The 23454-nt window shown below is 40.5% G+C and overlaps 1 protein-coding gene across 3 annotated transcripts in view; it reads right to left on the reverse strand.

Annotated features, from left to right (window-relative positions):
- The window catches only part of zdhhc9 (zinc finger DHHC-type palmitoyltransferase 9), a 104718-nt gene that overhangs the window by 79054 nt on the left and 2210 nt on the right, over positions 1–23454 (reverse strand). Inside the window, exon 1 of one of the 3 annotated variants that reach the window (XM_059651458.1) lies at positions 2296–2313. The exons of the other annotated variants lie outside the window; for them this stretch is intronic. The gene's annotated coding sequence lies outside the window, so the exon portion shown is untranslated. Of the gene's footprint in view, positions 1–2295; positions 2314–23454 lie in introns of those variants that run through there. 3 annotated transcript variants of the gene reach the window in all.

Raw genomic sequence — 23454 nt, forward strand, 5'->3', positions numbered from 1 at the left:
AGAAAAGTGGGTCTAAATTAAAAAAAAGACAAAGACAAAGACAAAAATCAGCTGTACTTACATTTCTGAAGAAGGGTCCCGATCCAAAACATCAACTTTCCTGCTCCTCTGATGCTGCCTGCCCTGCTGTATTTCCCTAGCAACATATTTCTTATCTCTTATTCATAGCTGTATTTAAATATTTTAACCTTGTGAAACATCCCAAAGGTGGGTTACATGACCAGCATCACAACATTTGACACTGCACTATCTGACTAGTGATGTTAAGACACAAAATGGGTTTTGAATTATTTTTGTAAGATGCTTCTTTCAAAGATGACAGATGCAGGGAGGTTTAGGAAGAGGCTTCAGAGCTTGATGTCTAAATCAGCTGAAGGCATAGTTGCCAACATTCAAGGGGTCTGTGTAACTGAAGAGCAATTTGCTGCAAAATTTTCATGCTAAAATCGGCTTGGGCTTATCCATACTCCTTACTAAAATACACAAAATAGTAGCAGAGCAGTTTTAGTCATGTCAAAGTTCTCAATGCAGGATCAGACTTTATTTGTACAGATACACCCTTGTAGTATTATTGGAAAAGGATACACGGATGAGACAAGACTAAGTAGCAAGGTAAGCAAAAGTAAGAGCGATTGTTTCGCATAATATTACTATTAGATTCTATTGAAATTCTAGCAACTCCTTTACAAAGCAGTCTGGGACAAACCAACACAGCCCAGAAACCCTCTTAATGAACTCTGTGGGTCCATTTGCAGCATTTTATTTTATTCATTCACAGAATGTGGACATTGCTGGCTGGACCAGCATTTATTGCCTATCCCTAATTGCCCAATTAAGAGTCAACCACATTGCTGAGGGTCTGGAATCACATGTAGGCCAAATGTCAGATTTCCTGCCCTTAATGACAATCGTGAACCAGATGGGCTTTTCCCCCTGACAAAACCATGAAACTATTGCCAGTCATCACTAGATTCAACTCAAGATTTTTATTACATTTATATTCTGCTATCTGGTCTGGTGGGATTTGAACCGGAGTCCCCAGGTCTCTGGATTAATAGTGTATCAACAGTAGCACTAGGCCATCACCTACCTCAATTATGCTGTAGTTCAAGAAGGCAACGCACCAACAAGGGCAAATACAGATGGGCAATAAATGCCTAGCCAGTGACGCCCATGTCCCATGAATTATTTTTTAATTTTAATATTTATTAAATACCTAGCATTCATTTTTATAACTTCTGATCAAGCATCCAGTATCTAGTTTTTGTCAGCATAACATTTTAAGGGAATTTTAAATATTCATCTATTTGCTCCCTCCCAAATGCAAGATGACTTGCTTTGCATACATTAAATGATTTGTTAAACCTTGAACATCACATTTCAGCACCTTCAAGAGATAAACAGTGATAAGGAAATAAAAAAAAGTGAGGAGACAAGGGAAGAAAAAATGTTAAAACTGCAGCAAGCCTGGACACCTAATTCCATGTTTTATTTATTCAAGACAATTAAGCTCAAAGATTGCTCAGCATAAAACGACTCAATTCTTAAATTAATTTTGCAGGGCAGGCAATTGCAGTGGTAATCACACTGGATTAGTAATCAAGAGCAGCGCAAACCTAGCTTTTTTCACCAACACCCTCCTCCCATTGTGACACCACTTCAAAGGCATCAAAACTGCCCTTGAGCAGTTGGAAACCCCAAAGGCCAGACTGATGATCTAGGAATAAGGGCTCAAAATCAAATCAAATGGGGGTAGAAAAAGGGGGGAGAAGAAGCAACACAACTAGACAATTGACAATTATGAAAAGATCAAACTAACTAAAAAAACACACAGCTGATTCATTAACTTTCATCAGAAGGAAATCTCCCATCCTTGCTTGGACTGGCCCATATGCAACTACAGATCCACAATGTGATTGACCCTTAAAAACACACCCACCCCCAAAATAGCCGAGTAAGCCAGTTAACTAGGGATGGCAACAGTTAAAAAACTAAAGCTGCATAACTAAGGCAAATGCAGTTTCAAGTGTTTTGCCCCCATGTCTGGTGCAAACATGAAAAATTTCCTCCCTCCTTCTGATTTGTTTATTGCCCAAAGTTTAGGCAAAATACGTAGAGTCTTTTTCATGTCAATCCAACAGAGTTAATGTAGGTTACTGCTAGGAGGGAGCACACATGTTGAGCCAGACCTAGTCAGCAACTAACATTCACAAATAAGCACCTCATTCAGATGTGGGAACACCAATCCATATTTTTAAAATCGCAAAAGCAATTTAAAAAGAAGTTCTCATATACCTAAATTATCACAGGTCAATTAACAGCATGGGCCTTCAGGTCCGTATGCCTTACTATAGAAGGGAATTGGACTTTATTCACTTGCAGAGAACTCATGAACTTCACCCTTTTACCAATTTTAAAACCTATCAACATATTTAGTTTGCAAATAATTGTTCTAGTGTCATTACAGAAAGATGTATTAATACAAACCTTTTATCAATAAAAAAAACTTGTTTTCAAATTTCTCAATGCTGCCTTTAAACTTCAATAAGGTATTTCAAATCTCAAAATAGAGAAACTAAGTAAAATCAAAATCATCAATTGTAAAAGACCATGTCTAGCAATGGCCTAAACTGCTTAGTAAAAGAGGATTTATGACAAAGCATCTAGTCAGCTGTTGTTTGCATAAAATAGTATTTCATTTGTTTGCAATTAAAACACAAACTTAAATTGTATCTAATCTCAATTCCATTGCTATTTATAAACCAAAAGATGTTGATCATAACCATTATCTAACCTCAACTGATTTTTGGTTTCAACCTTGAATATCTTTGGGCATGAATGTATTTGTTAGCTCCTTAGCCTATGAATAACGTCCTGCAAGAAACACATACAGATAGAGACAGATGAACAAATGTTTTGCAGTACTTGGTGTTTTAAAATACAAATGACATCATACTGCTTCTCCGGTCAGCCCTTTATAACTTTATTGCAGCATTATTCAGAATCAGCACGTTCAGAAAATAATTGGTCTCAGACTGAGAAACTGAACACAATCATATGCTATCTACCCATTGTTCCATTCCATTTTCACTATACATAGTAACAGCACATTAAAGTAAGCGTGACTTTCAAGTGACGAAAAACAAGACCACAAATCATTGGCAACCTTCCATTCACTGAACATTTATAGGCCATCAATTTAACTGCATTCAATGAAATCTTGAATTGTACTTGATAGTTTACAAAAATGCAAAAAAAAATTCCTCAGAAAATAAACATCAGCTAGACAACACAAGCTCCAGTTGAAAATTCATGCTCATTTCCCGCAATTAAAAAAAATCAACAAGACTGTATCCTGATCATCAGATATAGTCACTGTCACATTCAGCTTTAGAGTTGGCGTAAGAGCAAATCTTGTTATTTTAATTCAGGGTAAAAATGCATGAGATACCACTAACTCATTTCTTCTTAGAAACCCATGATTTACCAGCAGTGTCATTCCCACAAGACAGACTAGTTAAAAACAAAAGTATCTGCGTTCTAGGGAAGTGTAACAAGCTGCAACAAAATTGGTTCAGAGGCCGAAAACAAATTAATAATTGATGGGCATGTTTGACAAGTGGAAGGCTCAATACTGTGTCCCGGCCTTCTGTGCAATATATTAGTGACTTGGAATTAAAATGTAGGATGGCATAATCAAGAATTCTGTAGGCAACATAAAAATTCTGCTTGTCCAATCATGGGGTCGGGGGGTGGGAGGAGAAGGTGCAGCAGATATAGGAACAGGAAGAGGCCATTCAGCCCCTTTAGTCTGTTCCAACTTACAGCGAGACCATGGCTGATTTGTGGCTGTACTCCATATGTCTGCCTTGAGCCCATAACCCTTAATACTTCTGCCTAACAAAAAGAAAATTCTCAGGTTAAAATTAACAACTGACCCAACAGCTCTTACCATTTGTGGAGGAGATCTCCAAACATCTATCACCTTTTGTATATAGAAACACTGCTTAACATCTCTGAACAGTACGCCTCCAAGTGTCAGATTATGCTTCATTCTAGAACCTTCAACTGGTGGAAACATTTTATCTTGATCTACTCTTAAATTTTCAGCTTGAAGTCTTCAAGATGCTATCAGATCACCTTTAACCTTCTCAAGTCTAGAGAAAACAGGCACAATTTGTAAAATAAAACAAAACTGCAGGTGGAGATCAGAAATGAAACAGAAATTGCTCAAATCTGACAGCATCTATGGGAAGAAAGCAGACTTAATGTTGAGTCCAGAAGATCTTCATCACAACACCAGTCTGTACAATCTATCCTCATAACATAACCCCGAAGCCCAGATGTCATTTTTGTAAACTTATGTTTTACTCCTGCCAATGCAATATACCCTTCCTAATGTACGGTGTCAGATCAGCTCTCAGTACTCCAAAATGGGGTCTAACCAGGGTTTTGCATAGCTGCAGCATAACTTCTGCATCCTTGTACTCCAGTCCTGTAGGTAAAAAAAGCCAGCATTCCATTAGGCCTCTAGATTATTTTGTGCACTGGTCACATTGAAACATCTATACACTTGAACCCCCAAATCTCTTTGGACAGCCACTGAATTTATCTTCATACCCAAAAAGGAGCAAATAGATTTCTACTTCTCAGAGAAGTAATGATGTGATGCACATTTGGGGAGATCAAAGGCAAAACACTAAAATGAGAGAAAATTGGAGGTGTATAGAAAACAAACCGCCTCGGAGCAAATGTTCACAGATGCCTGAAGTTAGCAGGACAGGTTCGTGAAATGGATAAGACAACAGTGGAGAAAACTTCAATTTGTGAGCCAAGACATACAACTCAAATTAGGCAGCTTAGACTTTAACTATCTAAAACTAGTTAGACCACAATTGGACACTGTATGCAGATGGATCAGTCTATGACTGAAAATAGATCACTGCACTGGAGAGGATTGCAAGAAGATTTGAGGATGATGTCAGAACTGGAAAATTGCAGCTATGAAAGGAAAGACTGGGTGGGCAGGGGTGGAATACAGGAGGCTGAAGGGAGTTCAGATTTCGGTGTGCCAGGTTGACAGGCCTGCATAAAATGAAGGAAAGGGATCTGTATCCTTGCACATTAGGGATTAGGGGCAGAGTCTAAAAAGGTAGTTGAAGTATTAGAAGGAAGAGGAAAACTACTTTCACTGAGGGAAAGTGGTAGAAGCGTGGAAAAAGTCTGACTGTCCACTCTATCTATACCTCTGATCATTTTGTACACCTCTTTCAAGTCATCTCTCATCCTTTGTCATTCAGAAGAGAAAAGCCCTAGCTCTCCCAGCCTTTCCTTGCAAGACCTTCCCTCCATTCCTGGCAACATCCTGGTAAAATTTCTTCTGCACCTTTTCCAACACCTCCACATCTTTCCTGTAATGAGGCGACCAGAGCTGGACACACTACTCCAGATGTGGCCAAACCAGGCTTTTGTATAGGTGGAGCATAACTTCACAGCTCTCGAGATCAAACCCTTTATTAATGAGAGCTAACATACCATACACCTTAACTCTATCCACCTGTGTGGCAGCTTTCAGGGATCGGTGGACATGAACCCCAAGATCCTTCTGCTCCTCCACAATGCCAAGAATCTTTCCGTTAACCCTGTATTCTGCTTTCAAATTTGTCCTTCCAAAAATGAATCACCTCACACTTTTCAGGGTTAAACTCCACCTGCCACTTCTCAGCCCAGCTCTGCATCCTACCAATGTCCCTTTATAAGCTGGAACAGCCCTTCGCACTATCCACACCACAACGCACCTTCGTATCATCCGCAAACTTACTAATCCACCTTTCCACTCCTTCATCTAAATCATTTACAATCATCATAAAATAGAAGAGGACCCTGAACAGATCCTTGTGGTACACCACTCATAACTGAGCACCATGTTGAATATTTTCCGTCCACTACCACCTTTCGTCTTCTAAGGGTCAGTCAATTCTGAATTCAATCTGCCACATTTCTCCCTATCCAATGCGTCCTTACCTTCTGCGTGAGCCTACCATGGGGAACCTTATCAAAACGCCTTAGTTAACTCCAGGGATACCGCATCCATTGTTCTACCTTCATCCACGTGTTTGGCCACCTCTTCAAAGAATTCAACAAGGTTTGAGGGGCATGATCTACCCCTCAAATCCATGCTGACTATCATGAATCAAACTGTGTCTTTCCAAGTGATCATAAATCCTGTCTCTCAGCACCCTTTCCAGTAACTTACCCACCACTGAAGAAAGGCTAAGTGGCCTGTAATTTCCAGGGTTATCCCTGTTCCCTTTTTTGAACAAGGGAATGACATTTTCCTCTCTCCAATCTTCCAGCACTATACCCACGGACAGTGAGAATGAAAAGATCTTTGAAGACCCGGTGATTCCTTCCCTCACTTCCCATAGGATCCTTGGATAAATCGCATCAGGCCCGGGGAACCTATCAATCTTCAAGCCCCTCAAATTTCCTAGCACATCTTCCTTACTAACAAACAAACATCGACCTTCTCTAGTCTACCAGCCTGTTTCACACTGTCTTCTTCTACAACTTAGGTCCCTCTCATTTGTGAAAACCAAAGAAAAGTATTCATTGAAAAGACCTCTCCTATCTCTTTCGGCTCCATCCACAAATTCCCTTTACAATCCTTGATCGGCCCTACCCTTTCTATGGGTAGGCATTCTCTTATTCCTCACATACATGTAAAAAACATTGGCATTTCCTTAATCCTATCTGCCCAGGTTTTCTCATGCCCCCTTATAGCTCTAAGCTCTTTCTTCAGCTCCTTCCTGGATAACTAGTATCCCTCTAGAGACTTTTCCTTTCCTTGTTTCCTAAACCTTACATAAGCCTCCTTCTTCCTCTTAAAGAGTGTCATTGGACCTCTCTCAAGAACCATGGCTCCCTCACCCGACCTCATCTTCTCTGCCTGCTAGGGACAACATATCGAGCACACGCAGTATGCATTCCTTAAACAATCTCTACTTTACTATGGTGCTCTTCCCTGACAGCATCTGTTCCCAATTTATGTTACCCAGTTCTTGCCTAACAATTGTAATGACCCTTCCCCCAATTATAAACCTTACTCTGTTGTATGTACCTATCTTTTCCACAACTATAGTAAAAGTAACAGAGTTATGATCGCTACCAGCAAAATGCTCTCCTACCAACAGGTTTAACACTTGGCCCGTTCATTGCCAAGCACCAAATCCAATGTGGCCTCTCCTCGTGTTGGTTTATCTACATACTGTGTCAGGAATCTTTCCTGAACGCACTGGGCAAAATTTGCTCCATCTAAACCATTAGAAGTAAAAATGTTTCCAATCAATATTTGGAAATTTGAAGTCACCCATGACTACAACCCGGTGACTTCTGCACCTTTCCAGTATCTGCCTCCCAATCCACTCCTCTAATTCTCTGCGACTGTTTTTTTTTGGGGGGGGGGATCTGTTAAAAAAACCCAAAGCGACTGCTCCTTTCTTGTTCTGGACCTCAACCCAAACTGACTCTGTAGACGTATCAATCTCAAATTGCCATTCAGTAACTGCTACACTAGCCCTAACTAGAAATGCCACTCCCCCGCCTCTTTCTCCACTCTTCCTATTTCTTTTAAAGCATCTAAATCCTGGAACTTACAACAACCATTCCTCTCCCTGAGTTACCCAAGTTTCTATATTGTTAGCTGACTTTGTACAGTATTTTTTTTGTAGAATCCCTACAGTGTGGAAATAGGCCCTTCAGCCCAAAACACCCACAATGACACTCAGAGCATCCCACCCAGACCCATTTCCCTATAACTCACCTAACCTACACATCTGAATACTACAGGCAATTTAGCACATCCAATCCACCTACCCTGCACATCTTTGGACTGTGGAGGAAGCTGAATCGCCCAGAGGAACGCCTGAGATACAGGGAGAATGTACAAGCTCCACACACAGACAGACAGTCAGTCACCAGAGGATGGATTTGAACTCTGGTGCTGAGAGGCAGCAGGGCTAACCACTGAGGAAACTTGTCAAACATTGTAACACAGCCTCTATTTGAACTGATCTCATGACAATGAAATCTGTCAATTTGTTGGGCGAGTTGGTCGCAAGAACACCACCACAACATATAGGAACAGGTGCAGACCATTTTGTTAGTCAAGCCTGCTCTGCCATTCAAACACAAATATGAAATGATTTTTTTGAGCTTCAACTCCACTTATTTGCCTACTCCACAAATCCTTTGATTCTCAGTCAAGGGATTTTTTGGAGGCAAGAAAATGAAAGTTCCCACCAGAAATATTAAATCGCTATTTTTCATTTAGATACAGGCTCATTTACTGAACATTCCAATTTGATAAAAATTTCCAAGTGTATTCATTCTAAAGAAGAACAAAACAGACTAATTCACTTAAGTTACATGTCAACATGATACTTATTCTTTATTTAAAAACTAATGACCTCAAAACATGCATTTATTAAAACATTCTGTTGCACAGAACTGGTAATTGTTACGAACTGTTTACAAGGAACACCATAACCTCAAAAGCTTGCATGTTGTATTATTCACTGGATAATTATTGATGTCATTGGCACTCTGCCATTAAGGGTCAATAGCTTTTTCAACATGCACCTTAGAGATTACAAAAACACTTGCAATAGCTCGGAAATCTCAATATCAATTCAGGAGACAACTATATATAAACTAATATCAATGACATTTCAATTAATTGTCATATTAGTACGACTTTCTAAAAATCAAGTTTGGCCCCGAAAACAAAAAAGATGAGTTTTTTTTAATTCTAACAAAAGATAGAGAACTAGCAACTGGAATTAATTCTAGTCTTGGATCCCTAAAACTGCCAAATAGGGATTTTGGATACTCCTCCTTCCTGCAATGTGAAAAATATAGTCATCCTGAAAGCCAGGACAGAATAAAGAACATATCTCAATCTCAAACATTAAAAGAAATGTACACAAAGTAGTAAGTTAATTGTGCAATCCTCTATGCTTCAATGACATCACTTCTCATTATAAATCCTAAAGAGTCCCAACCTTTTAACATTTGCTCATAAAAACAATCCCTTCATACTGGGGATCATCCCAGTGAACGTTTACTCATCTGAGCAGACACACTTAAGCCTAGTGATTTGCTGCTGTGACACAGCAGGGTAATTGTACCTAATGGGGCAATACTTGTTAGATCCCCAACACAAGTGGTGAACTTGAGTAATGCAATAATGAAAAATTCACTGGGTGTTTATTACAGTTGGTGTATATACATTGGCATACTCTCAGTGTCTGGGCTAATCCAAGTAAGTGATTAAATTACGAACAGTAGCACACGTCGCAGGTGGCCCCAGTAAGATAGAGACTGAGACATATTATACCCTCAGATTACAAGGTTCTGATACACAATGCGATCATAATCAGTTGTCTTTAAAATGGTATACTGACATACTAATGGCAACATGATGCAACACCAGACTTCCCTATAACTATTTCTCCCCGCACTGCACCTCCAAGGTCGATGCTCAGCAGTATTTGAGTCAGGATGGGAGTTTCCTCGCTGAGCTGGAAGGTTAGTTTTCACATGTTTCGTCACCATTCTAGGTAACATCATCAGTGAGCCTCCGACGAAGCGCTGGTGTTATGTCACGCTTTCTATTTATCTGGTTAGGTTTCCTTGGGTTGGTGATGTCATTTCCTGTTTTTGTTCTCAGGGGATGGTAGATTGGCTCCAAATCAATGTGTTTGTTGATGGAATTCCGGTTGGAATGCCATGCTTCTAGGAATTCGCGTGCATGTCTCTGTTTGGCTTGTCCTAGGTTGGATGTGTTGTCCCAATCAAAGTGGTGTCCTTCCTCATCTGTATGTAAGGATATGAGTGATAGTGGGTCATGTCGTTTTGTGGCTAGTTGATGTTCATGTATCCTGGTGGCTAGCTTCCTGCCAGTTTGTCCAATGTAGTGTTTGTCACAGTTCTTGCAAGGTATTTTGTAGATGACGTTCGTTTTATTTGTTGCCTGTATTGGGTCTTTTAAGTTCATTAGCTACCGTTTTAGTGTGTTGGTGGGTTTGTGGGCTACCCTGATGCCAAGGGGTCCGAGTAGTCTGGCAGTCATTTCGGAAATGTCTTTGATGTAGGGGAGCATGGTTATGGTTTCTGAGCCCGTTTTGTCTGTTTGTTTGGGTTTGTTGCTGAGAAATCGGCGGACTTTGTTCATAGGGTACCCATTCTTTTTGGATACGCTGTATAGGTGATTTTCCTCTGCTCTGCGTAGTTCCTTTGTGCTGCAGTGTCTTCTCAAAACTCACTAGTATTTGAGTCAAACTCATCAATTCCACAAAACCTCCCAGTTGCCCCAGTTTACAGGGAACATTGCCCAACATGCATAATTATTGCAAACCCATACATCTTTTAAACAGTTGGAAGTTAGAACCCGAAGAGTGAAGCGCTTATTCTGTCACCTTTCAAATTCAAAGATAATCCTGAGGGCATCAACCATAAACAATAGTCAAAGCAGCTAAAGCAATTTATGAATAAAATCCAATCCATGGGATTGCAAAAGAAAAATAGTTGGTAGATGTTGGACCTGCAAAAATAAAGGTATATTGTGAATCACTGACGCTTGCCTACAGCATCTACTCAAGGCAGCAAAACGAAAGTATCTAACAATAGGTATTTAAGCTGTAGGGTATGTCCAATCTTTACGTAAATGCTGGAGGCAGGAGAAAACAAAACAACAAAATGGACACAAGCGTTAAAAAAGAGAGACTTGCTCCTCATTTGAAAATTAAACAGTAAGAGAAGAGTAATGGTTCTGGTGGCACAATCCCAAGAGTAAAATGGCACATTTCCCCACATAATAGGCAAAGATCAATGTTTTATTCATTGCATTCTCTTCATGAATTCACCACCCAAAAGCTTCCTAAGCAGACACATTTAGGAATTAAATTTAAAACTGAAAAAAATTGTTTATTGAAATAAAAAAGTCAACCAAATGTTTTGTTATACTATTAACTAAAATGAGACCTTCAAAATAAAAATACACTGTTGCTCTGACAAAAATTAATTCATGAATTCAAGATGATTTTCTTACCCCATGCAACTCCATCCCCCATGCTTCTTGTTCACAATATGCCTCTGACAAGCCAAAAGCAAACAAACAGTTTCTAGTCTTCCAAAAGGCGGTAAAAGGTTAAAATTGAATTAGAGTACACAAGCATTTGCCTTGACCCCTCTCGGCAGGCCAGAAAGCCATACCATAAGACAATGAAGGGAAATCATCTAGAAACCAAGATATGATTGGTCGATCTAAGTCATAACTTAGATATCTTACAATAACTAGTAGTTCAACACAAACAGAAGTGTGCAGGCCATGTTCAGAAATCCTCAGCTGATGGCTTCTTTCATGAACCTTAGAGAAAAGTGGAATTTCTAAACCATGAAACACTTTGGTAAGAAACTCCAAAAATGGGCTGGAACACGACATACAGAATATGAACAGTTGCATGATTAAAAGTTTTTTGTATTTTCAGAACCCACAGCATGAGGTCACCTTATTACTAAAGTGAAGGTTTGTCTTTACATTGTTTACCTTCCAAAAAAGAGAGTTGCAGGCAAAATCGTAAGAACAAACCCTGACCAAATTTGTTAATTTTGGAGCAAATCAGCCTATAAGTGGCCAATAGTCGTAGATTCTCCCACCAGAGGAAATATCCTTTTCACATCAACCCTGTTAAAAACTAGTCAGGTTCTAGTAACTTTCTGTCAAGACACTGCTTATTCTTCTAAACTCCAGCATATCTAACCCTTTCTTTTAAAGGCACTCCGTTGGATACCCAGGTCCCTCACCATTAAAAGGTTAATTATTTTTATTCCAATTTAGGGAAAAAAAACTGCATAATTTCATATTCCCCACAATCCACACCTTTTACCAGATCTTTGCTCACAACCTATCTAGGCCTTTTTGTAGCTCCCATTACATCCTATTCACGACTCAATTTCCTACCTTTGTTTCATCAGCAACTTAATTCTACCTCTAGTTATTTTGAATTTCAACATTGAGGCCTCAGATCTAATCCCAGTTATAGTATCCTTCCTATTACACTGGAGGGGGCTCAAGGATGTTGCAAGGAATAGAGAGCGCGAGCTATAGAGGAGGGGCTGGGCTTCGGGTCCCCCCCCCACCTCTGCCGCCACTGAAGCGCGGGAGGTTGAAGGGTGACCTTACTCAGTGTTTTATAAAATCACGAGGGGAATAAATAAGGTGAATGGTAGGTGTCTTTCTCCCCACCCCCGCAAAAGGTGGAGGCTTTGAAGACTCAGGGACATATTTTTAAGTGGAGGAAAAAGATTAAAGACACGGGTAGGGGGGGTGGTTCAGCTGTTCTTTTTAAAAGTCAAACAGTGGTTCATGTGTGGAATGAACTTCCACAGGTAGTAGTGGATGCGGGTACAGTAACATTTCAAAGACATTTGGATGTGTAGATGAATAGAGAAAAGTTTGGAGCAGTTTAGGCCAAGCACAGGCAGGTAGGACTAATTTAGTTTGGGAACATGGTCAGCAGGGACTGGTTGGACTGAAGGGTCTGTTTCCATGCTGTATGACTGACACCATTCATTACTTCTTCTCAACCAGATAAAAAAAAAGGTTCACTTTTACCTGTTCCCCGGTTAGCTGGCCAAACTCCAATGCACACCAACGTTTGCCCTTCACTACAGAAGTTTTATTTTAACAAAATGCTTTGATATCTTACGTTATCATTAAAGGCCTTCAAGTGCCCAGGGCTTAGTTTTAATTCCTCCAATGTCTGGAAATGCTGGGGAATACTTTCTCACTCGTGAGATCAACGGGGTCATTGAACCATCAACTGGCTTGCGCCAATATCACATTTGCTGTAATAATCACCCAAAGGCAATCTGGCCTTTTGACACAATCAAGTTATGACAATTTCGACATAGTTCTCCAAATGAAGCAAGGAAGGGAATAAACCCACAAAAGAACAAGCGACATGAACAAATAAAATGCTCCGGAAACATACAATACTACCAAATGACCTGGCTGTTAACTTGATATTTAAGATTCGATTCATAACTAGTGACTTTAATAAGCCCAAAGAACATGAAAGCCAATGAGAATTGGAGAAAATGTCTCCACTGGTTTGAGTCAAACTGTACGAAGGAAGATGTTAGTAATTGCTGAAGGTGGAACATTTCATATCCAAGACATTCAGGAGTTCCTACTGCAGAGTCCTTAAGACAGTACACTAGGCCCAATTATTTGCACTTCCTTTCATAATAATGTCAGAAGTACAGGAAAAATACCAGGTACTGCATTAGGTGCAACCAATTATGGGGTGCCAACCTAGTGAAACTGCAATACAAAATATATGCACGCTAAACATTACTGAATGCTACGAACCAAACAGTGACCCCAAAGGCCAATGGAGCAGAGCTCTGCAGTAATCATGACAAGATAGTATGAACTGCAGGTGCTCGAGTCAGAGGCAACACAGGGTGGAGCTGGAGGAACACAGCAGGGCAGGCAGCATCAGCAGAACCAGGAAAGTTGATGTTTCAGGTCGGGATCCTTCCTCAGAGTGTCTGAACGGTCCTGATCCAAACCATCACCTTTCCTGCTCCGGCTGATGCTGCCTGGCCTGCTGTGTTCCTCCAGTTCCACAGGGTGTTGTCTCTGCAGCCATCATGTTGCATTAATCAGGGTTAACAAAGCATGGAGCTGGATGAACACAGCAGGCCAAGCAGCATCTTAGGTGCGCAAAAGCAAAAGTTTTGGGCTTTGACCCTTCATCAGAAAAGGGGGATGGGGAGAGGATTCTGAAGATAAACAGGGAGAGAGGGGTAGGCGGACCGAAGATGGATAGAGGAGAAGATAGATGGAGAGTAGAGTAGAGTATGGGTGGGGAGGCAGGGAGGGGATAGGTCAGTCCGGGGAGGACGGGAAGGTCAAGGGGGCGGAATGAGCTTGGTAGGTAGGAAATGGAGGTGCAACTTGAGGTGGGAGGAGGGGACAGTTGAGAGGAAGAACAAGTTAGGCAGGCGGGGACGGCCTGGGCTGGTTTTGGGATGCAGTGAGGGGAGGGGAGATTTTGAAGCTTGTGAAGTCCACATTGATACCATTGGGCCGCAGAGTTCCCAAGCGGAATAGGAATTGCTGCTCTTGCAACCTATGGGTGGCATCATTATGGCACTGCAGGAGGCCCAGGATGGACACGTCGTCTAAGGATTGGGAGGGGCAGTTGAAATGGTCCGCGACTGGGAGGTGCAGTTGTTTATTGCGAAACCGAGCGTAGGTGTTCTGCAAAGCGGTCGCCAAGCCTCCACTTGGTTTCCCCAATGTAGAGGAAGCCACATCGGGTACAGATGATGCAGTATACCACATTGGTGGATGTGCAGGTGGACATCTGCTTGATGTGGAAAGTCTTCTTGGGGCCTGGGATGGGGGTGAGGGAGGTGGTGTGGGGGCAGGGGTAGCACTTCTTGCTGTTGCAGGGGAAAGCGCCGGGTGTGGTGGGGTTGGAGGGGAGGGTGGAGCGGACAAGGGAGTCGTGGAGAGAGTGGTCTCTCCAGAAGGCAGAGAAGGGTGGGGTTGGAAAAATATCTTTAGTGGTGAGGTCGGATTGCAGATGGCAGAAGTGTCAGAGGATGATGCGTTGTATCCGGGAGGTTGGTGGGGTGGTATGTGAGGACGAGGGGGGATTCTCTTTTGGCGGTTATTTCGGGGTCGGGGTGTGAGGGATGAGGTGCGGGAAACACTGCCAAGGGAGTTTTCGACCACTACGGTGGGGGAAGAGGGGTTGTGGGGGAAGTTGTGGTCCTGTAAGACCGAGGACATCTGTGATGTACAGCAGTGGAATGCCTCATCCTGGGGGCAGATGCGGTGGAGGGAAAGGAATTGGGAATAGGGGATGGAATTTTTTGCAGGAAGTTGGGTGGGAGGTGGTGTATTCCAGGTAGCTGTGGGAGTCGGTGGGCTTGAAATGGACATTGGTGTGTAGGTGAGCTTCAAGATCGCCCCTCCCCACACTAAATCTCAAAACCAGCCCAGCCCGTCCCTGCCTGCCTAACCAGTTGTTCTTCCCGCCTATCCCCTCCTCCCACCTCAAGTTGTACCTCCATTTTCTGCCTACCTACCTCATCCCGCCCCCTTGACCTGTCCGTCCTCCCCACCCATACTCTCCTCTCCACTATCCATTTTTCAGTCCGCCTCCCCCTCTCTCTCTATTTATTTCAGAATCCTCTCCCCAACCCCCTTTGCTGATGTAGGGTCTAGGCCCGAAACGTCAGCTTTCCTGCTCCTAAGATGCTGCTTGGCCTGCTATGTTCATCCAGCTCCACACTTTGTTATCTCAGATTCTCCAGCATCCGCAGTTCCCATTATCATTAATCAGGGTTACATGTGTGTAATTCAACGACTAACAGGAAAGAAGAGATATGACGTTCTCATCCTCAATGACAGCGGTACCAACATATCAGTGCAAACAAGTCAAATAGATTACTTCTGCTTCCTACTGAGGCCTTTAGCATCCTACATCCCAGTCTTAGACCTATTTTATCTGTGCCCTCACAAAACATCTGAAGCACTAGATGTAAAAGCTGTGCTTGGGAACATCCCAACTGTACTAAAGACATGGGTTCCAAAACTAGACAAAAAAAGTGTTCTTGAATCAAGCTGTTCCAGTTTTGCTACCTGACCTGAATGACGACAACTGGACAGTTATGTCCTGTCCAAAATAAAACAGAAGCAGCCCATGAGATGCATCAGGCTATTCCAGAATGTGAAAGTTGTAGCTGACAATCCATCAAGTAGCACCCACTCACGGATGCTCAAGTTAGGTTCTACTAGGATCACATCGCTCCTGATCCCATTAGAGAATTTCATTCAAAAATGGGCTCAAGTGCAATTCAAAAAAGGTCAAATGCAAGTGATCCCACTGACATTCAAGCAGCATTTAATCAAATGTGGCAATTAAAGAGCCTTAAATTCAATGAAGAAACCATGGGAAAATTCTCCATTAGTCAGTTTCTTTGTTAGTAAAAAGGAAGATAATTAATTGGTCACCAACAACCACATCAGACCCAGGATGTCACTGCAACAATTCCTCAGGATAATGTCCTAAGCCTGAGCAGCAACTGTCTTGTCAATGATTGTTCCTCCACCATAAAAGGTCAGAGGGAGGATGCTCACACATGATTAGCATTCAGTACCAACAACAAAACAAATTAACAGTACCCAAACACAGCCAGGCCTTAATATTCAGCTGATATCTATCCTACTTAAATGACCATCTCCCCTGCACATTCAATAACGTAACCATCCAAGTTTCCCAATACCAGCATTGGTGCTGGTCAGGAATTAATTAATCAGCCATACAAACACTGTCATTGAAATTGGGTCAAAGTATGAAATCCCCCATTTCTAATTCTTCTCCATCTCCCCATTCACCATCTAGAAGGCTATAGTGAGGAATTTAGTTGAATTTTCTTTTAGTTTTCTTGGAAACAAACAACTCAGACAACAAGTTCAAGACCATCCAAGAAAAAGCAGCATACTTGATCAGAACCCCATCCAGCTCTGTGCACCACCTGCAATTCCATAAGTGACCACCTAGCATAACAATGGCAAGTACAAGATAATCATCATCCAAGGTCCACAGAAGTCATGAAGCTGCTTCACTACTGCTGGAGCTAAATCCTAGAACTATACCCCTCACAATGCACCACAGCAAGTTAAAGGTTGGATTTCATGACCATTAGGGCAACAAATCCAGACCTTGCTAGCAATACTCAAATCCCATCATCTAAGGAATTATATATGCTTCCCAATATTGCATCGGTGCGTGCTCTCAGATGTTTTCGTAGTAGTAGATAGGGAAAAGTGTAGAAGTCGAGTGACAAAATTGATAAAGGAAGACATTGTTGCATTTAAAACAGAGGACACTTGAGCAAGACAAAGGACAAAATTCAATTGGTAGGAGTTCAGAGGCAAAATAAAAAGTATGAACAGGTACTGAAGGCATCGATGTAATGAAGAAAGGGTTTAAAAAGGACAAATCTGCAGGGAATTCATACAGATGTGCAAGAACCTTAGCGTGAAAGATGTTTTTCTTTTCAGAATTTGGATAATTATGTTAGAAAAAGGAAAACAAGGGGAGGAATGTTATGGTAATTTACAGATCAATATGTTTCAGTCCCAGTAGGAAGGCAGCAATGCTGTATCTGATGCTATAGAATGAAATGGGTAAATGGACTAAATACCTGTATGAGATCATCTGGATAGGAGTGATCATTGCAACATGGGTTCAGCTCAGGGAATTGCACTTTGCTCTTCTTGATTAAAGAAAAATGCTAAACTAAAAGAGAATCAACTCAATTTGGGAATGACTTGGTGTTTGGGGCAGGGGGGTGGCAGGGGAAGAGCAGGTAATAAAAACCAAAACATTTTGACAGAAAAAAAAATCAATATGCCAATGGGTGATTGCAAACTGTGTTGAAACAATTTTTTTCCTTCAAAGGGCAACAAAAAAGCAGGACTTCTTGGATGACAAGGGAGACAGAAACATGGTGAAATAAAACAAAGCTGAATTATGAGCATCAGATGAATTCTTCAAGCTGGAACCTAGCCAAACATAAGACAACTAGCAAAGACTAAGAACAGAATGATAGTTGACATTAAAGGTAATCTAAATTATCCTACTAGCAAATAAATGACAGTGAGGAAGCATCATATTGGGCTAGGCATAGAATGATGATGTACACTTTGAACTGCAGCTCAGGATTAGAATATTTAACAAATTTGATATCAACGTTCACCAAAGAGGACAATGACAAAATACTGTCAGAAGCACAATTATATAGAGTTAAAGCAGGAGGACAAAAATTTATCATTAGGATGCAGTGGAATAGTTGGCTATGCTTAGATTGGGTATTTGATTACCCAAATCGCTTGCTTTAAAAGGTAGGTAACAAAATGAGAAAATAAAAAGATTGCCTTGACGCTTTAATCCTCCCTAAATTTGGCTTAGAAAATACTGATGGCGGCCAATCCAGCAAATACAACACACATGTTCACGAAAAATACAAAAGGCATTTCTTGTAACAAGCCAGTCAGGTTCAGGAACGGATCATTTTAAGGAAGTAATAAACTCAGGAACAAAAGCTTCAAACTTCGCCAAGTGCATATTGATTTAATTAGGGACAGTCAGCAGGGATTTCTAAAAGGCAGATCATGTTTGACTAATCTAAATGAATCTTTTTGATGAAGGAACAGAAACCGGCAGCACAGTGGCTCAGTGATTAGCACTGCTGCCTCAGTGGTAAGAGCCCAGCTTCAATTCCAGGCTTGAGTGACTGTGTGCGGAGTTTGCTTCTTCTTCCCTGCCCATCTGCGTGGGTTTCCTCCGGGTGCTCTGGTTTCCTTCCACAGCCCAAAGATGTGCAGGTTACATGGACTGGCCATGCTAAATAAGGTAGGGTGATGGATCTGGGTGGTATGATCATTGGAGGTCGATGCAGCTTCAAATGGGCCAAATGGCCTTTAACTTTTCACATGAAATAGAACAACAATGTGGGAACTATAGTGGATATTGTCTATATTGTCAAGAAAGTGTACCATAAAATACTGATTAACAAAACTAAAACTCAAGGAAAAGAGGATCAGCATCAAATTGAACTTTAAAAATTGGTTCTGGACAGAAAATGTGTCATGGTATATGGTTATTTTTTTCCCAGATGGGAGGATGGTAGATTGTGGAGGATGTTAGTTCTGCAGGAGTCAGCACTAAGATCACTTCCTGCTGTACAGGAAATTTTCCAATGATACCAAATTTGTTGTACTGCAAACTGCAAAAATGATAGCAATTGAGTAATACAGGACAGACAGAGACTCGCAGATATGGTAGAGAAGTGGCAGGTGAAATCTAAAACAAAGAATTGTGTGGTGCTGTTTTTTGGCAGAGGCATAGCAAGAAGCAATTCACTTTTAAACAAAAAGCACAGTCCTAAGAAGAGACTGCTGGTAGAGTGATATAGAATTCACATGTAACTCAGGATACAAAATCTTAATAAAACTACTGAGTACAAAGAATGGAAGTCATGATGAACCTAAACAAAAAACTCTGGTCACATGACAACTAGCATCTTGTGCGTGGTTTTGGTCACACCACATTTTAAGAATATTGCAAGGGATCTGAGGGATTGCAGGAGATGAATCAGAATGCTGCTTGGTATTGGCAATTTCAGTTAGCAAGATTAGAGCAAGGAAACCTTCTCTTCTAATTGGGAAATAAAGACTCTGAGAATGATGCACCATCCATTGTTAATTAAGTTGGTTCAAGGTAGCATCACATTGAAAAAATAAATACAATGCCATCAAGCTAAATTACAGGCCAGAAGATGAGGAAAGTTTTAGAAACTAAAAGATGACTCAAAAACAAACAAATTAGAATATGGTAGTCAACTAGCGAGCAATTGTTCCAGACTGCAAGAACTTCTACAAGTATCCACTTAAACAGCTAGCCTTTTAGAGGATTGTGACTGGGAGATTAGTAATGGTAAATAATGAAAGAGCAGGGAATTTGAATAATGTTGTCTCCCTCACAGTAGAACGTGCAAAATCATCAAGAATAGGATAAAACCAGAGGACAAAGTGAGAAATAAAGAAACTAAATGTATTCAAGAAAACTAATGGGTCAAAAGTCTCCTGAAATTGTTGCCCTCTAGCCTAGGGTCTTAAAAAAAAAAGTGGTTACAAAGATAGAGGATGCATTGGGTGTAAACTTCCAAAAATTCCCCAGATTCTGGAAAACTTCTACTGCATTAAAAACAAATCACTGCAAAGCTGACACCATCACTCAAGAATGAAGGGAGTCTTCATATTTCAGGTTTATAAGCAGGAAACCAGTCAGCCTACCATCATTGTGGAAATGCTGGAATCTATTACTGAGTAATTGCAAGACAATTTGACATCATTATAAATACAAAGCAGAGTCAACAAGGTTTATGATTGGAAAATGGTGTTTGACGAATTATCCGAAAACAAACAATAGATGAAAAGGGAACTAGTAGACGTAGATAAAAGCTCAGTATCTGGGGCAACATAATGGAGAATAGAGAATTAACTAACTAACACTACAGTTTCAGAATAAATGGCTCAGTTTCAGGTTTAGAAACAAGTAGGAGGTACCACTAGGGTCAGTGTTAGGGTCCCAATTTACTATCTATATTATGACTAGTCTGACCGACTTGACTGCACTGCAGCTCAGTTTCCTGATAGTACAGGGATAGGTCAGAACGTTTGGAGGAGAATGTAAAACCTATAGCACTTTATAGATTTTAAGTGAATGGGCAAAAAAAAAAATTGATAAGAGGTGTATAATCTGAGAAAATGCAATGTCTTTTACTTTTGTCAAAACAAACAAAATATTTAAACAGAGGCACCACAGAATTTTATATTAGACCGGTATAGTGTCCTGGTGCATGAATCTCAAAAATACTATAAATAATTAGGACGGCATATGGAATGTCAGGCCTCCATAACTGAGCATAAAGTCAGATAACAACTGTACATGGTACTGGCAAGACTATACCTGGACAGTGGTTTGGTCTCTTTACTTAAGAGATGACAAGCTTCACATTGGAGGTAGTTGACATACAGGTTCTGAAGTTAATTCCTAGTATTAAAAAGGGACATTTGGAGAAATGTGAGCCAAAAAAATTCAAAAACAAGGGGCAATCTCATTAAAACAAGATTCTGAGGGGCCTTATTTGAGCAGACAAAAGACATCGCTCCTTGTGGGAAAAATCATGAGTGGTGATCAGAGGGGACAGCAAGTGCATGGGGAAGCCTACAACACAGATGGTCAGGTCAGATAATAACCTCTTGTTAGAGGTCGAGGGAAGCGCACACCAGGGGCCAACACTTCAGGCAGGCTTTTGAGCCCTCCCTGCCCACTTGGCCTCAAACATAATCATAGTTGGAATGATGAGACTGTAAAATTTTTAAAGAATTTGGTGACAGGATGCCTCCATTTTGAGAGGCATAAAATCCACCAACTTCCATCACCTGGTTGGTGATTCCAAGTTCATAATAATGTGGCTAACTCAGAACTAACGTGAAACTTCCTAACAAACCAACCATTCAGTTCAAGGGTAAATTGGGGATGGGCAACAGTCACTGTTGATGCCCACATCCCATTTACAAATAGAAAAGGAGTGTCAAACTACATGCCTACTCATCAGTGATTAAAAAGTCAATAGTTTCTGCACTCTGAACCCTAGGGAACCAAGAGAAAATTCTGTACCATATTTTACAGGCCAGTATTTGGAACCTGACTCATTGAATACTATTTGCAATAAAGAACAATGTCATATATTATGTCCCTTGATTATCAAAGGGAAACATTGTGTAATATTGCAATAACTCTGGGCACAAAGGAGATATTCACACAAAAGTGCTTGGATACAAGGAAAAAAAAAAGTGATTAATTTAGAAATCATAGGACAAATACTCCTAACGAAGCACAAGATCTCTCACATAACTCATCGCTTCCCATTTAGTCTCATTTATATTCTCCAGATTTAACTCTGTGCAGTGCAAACATCCCCCTCACTAACAACAAATTCTGTGCAAACCTGGGTCCAATAAACTGGATTATTAATCTGCTAACATGTGCTGTTTCACAGTTCAGAGCCTCTATGCACAGGCCAATTTGTGAATTATCACATTTCAAGCACTTAATACTTAAGTATTTCGATTAGAATTAAAAACATCTTTGTAATCTGATAAAATAAAGCACATAAATAGGAACAACTTTTTATAATACGTCACACTGCTCTTAAGAGATTCCTTTAAAAACTTTTCAACACACAAAGACACTTAAGAGCAGTTACATTTTCTCAGTTCACCTACTGCCTTGAATGTGAGACATCACAACAAATGCAGAGGGCTTATACTATGTGTTGGTTCAAGGTACCCGGAAACAGGGCAAAGAGAAGAAGTAGGACAAAACAATGACAACTTACACTTGCAAAGCAACTTCCAAACAGGGGGTAAAACAAAACATTTCACAGAAAAATCAGATGACACATGAAAGCAGAGGAGGAATTATGGTCAAACTTCATGGTTTTAATAAGGCTTTTGGTACGAGGCAGTAAAACTGAGGGAACTTAAAAATTCAAGAAGTACATGAAAGATTAATTCCAATTCAAAAGCTAGAGGTAGAGAGTGTGGAAAAGGGAAGCTACATATTAAAACAGAACTATCGAGGACATATTCATGATTTCAACCACAAGCTGTGGTGAATCAAAGAGGAGGGTGAGGATATGGCCAGATTGAGGTCAGGATGCTAATAGAGCTCAGTACAACAGGGCCATAAGAAAGTAGACTCTAGCACAGCAAAAACAGTTTTGATGGTAGGGTCTAGCTAATATTATTGTAAAGAATAATGTTAACATTGAATTCAAGGTCAATCTTGAGAACCAAAGAAAACACCATTTAGATCATAAACTGTCCTATTAATATTCTAAAATAACTTAAAAGGAGGTGGAAGATCAAATACTACTATTGTTTATTTTACCTGTACATACAGCCTCAATTCTTTGCAGCTTTACTTGGATAGGCACATGGATAATAGTAAAATGAAGGTTAGTTTGATTTCAGTAGGATAATAGGTCAGCACAACATCATGGGCCAAAGGGCCTGTACTGTCCTATGTTCTATATTCAAACATAGAACATAGAACACCAAGATACTTGCTCTGCCTGTGGAGGACAAGAGGAGCTCGGCACAATTCCCAGGGGCTGCACTGCAGCCAAAGAGAAACCTGACTGATGTTCCATTTTCTCCAGCCAGGAATACTAAGGTAGCCACTTTTACCTTGAGATTAACAAGGATAAAAGCAGAAATCAACAACTGCAGTGTTGCTTCACAAGGATTTGTTTGCATTGGATTTAATTCAAAAATGTTAAACAATATTGTGTATGGATGCCGACAAGTGAATTTAAGGAAACATACAAATGCAAGTTAGTTTAATCAATATTAACCTAAAATCACAGTACCAAAGCTATGGAAACTACAGAAAGAAGAACGAACACCACCCCTAATTCTGTCACTGCAAACCTCAAGCCATATTTCTGGGTGAGTCCATTTCGCAGTAAAGAATTATTTGTCCTTTCAGGTCAGATGAGGAGAAATTGAGCATCATGCAACTTGGGAACTCTACTTCTGAATATAGCATAGATAGGGTTATTTATTAGTTTTATAAGGCAGAAGATAGATTCTTGTCAAGCAAGGGACTAAAAAGGTTATCAGGGAGGGGAATGAGCAGTAAAAACAAATAGATGAGGTATAATCATAGTAGCAGATCAGGGTTGAAAGACTTAATATACTATGTAAGGGCAAAGCATTTCTAATCACAATGT

This window comes from Stegostoma tigrinum, chromosome 15 (assembly GCF_030684315.1).
Source record: "Stegostoma tigrinum isolate sSteTig4 chromosome 15, sSteTig4.hap1, whole genome shotgun sequence".
Taxonomy (NCBI): domain Eukaryota; kingdom Metazoa; phylum Chordata; class Chondrichthyes; order Orectolobiformes; family Stegostomatidae; genus Stegostoma; species Stegostoma tigrinum.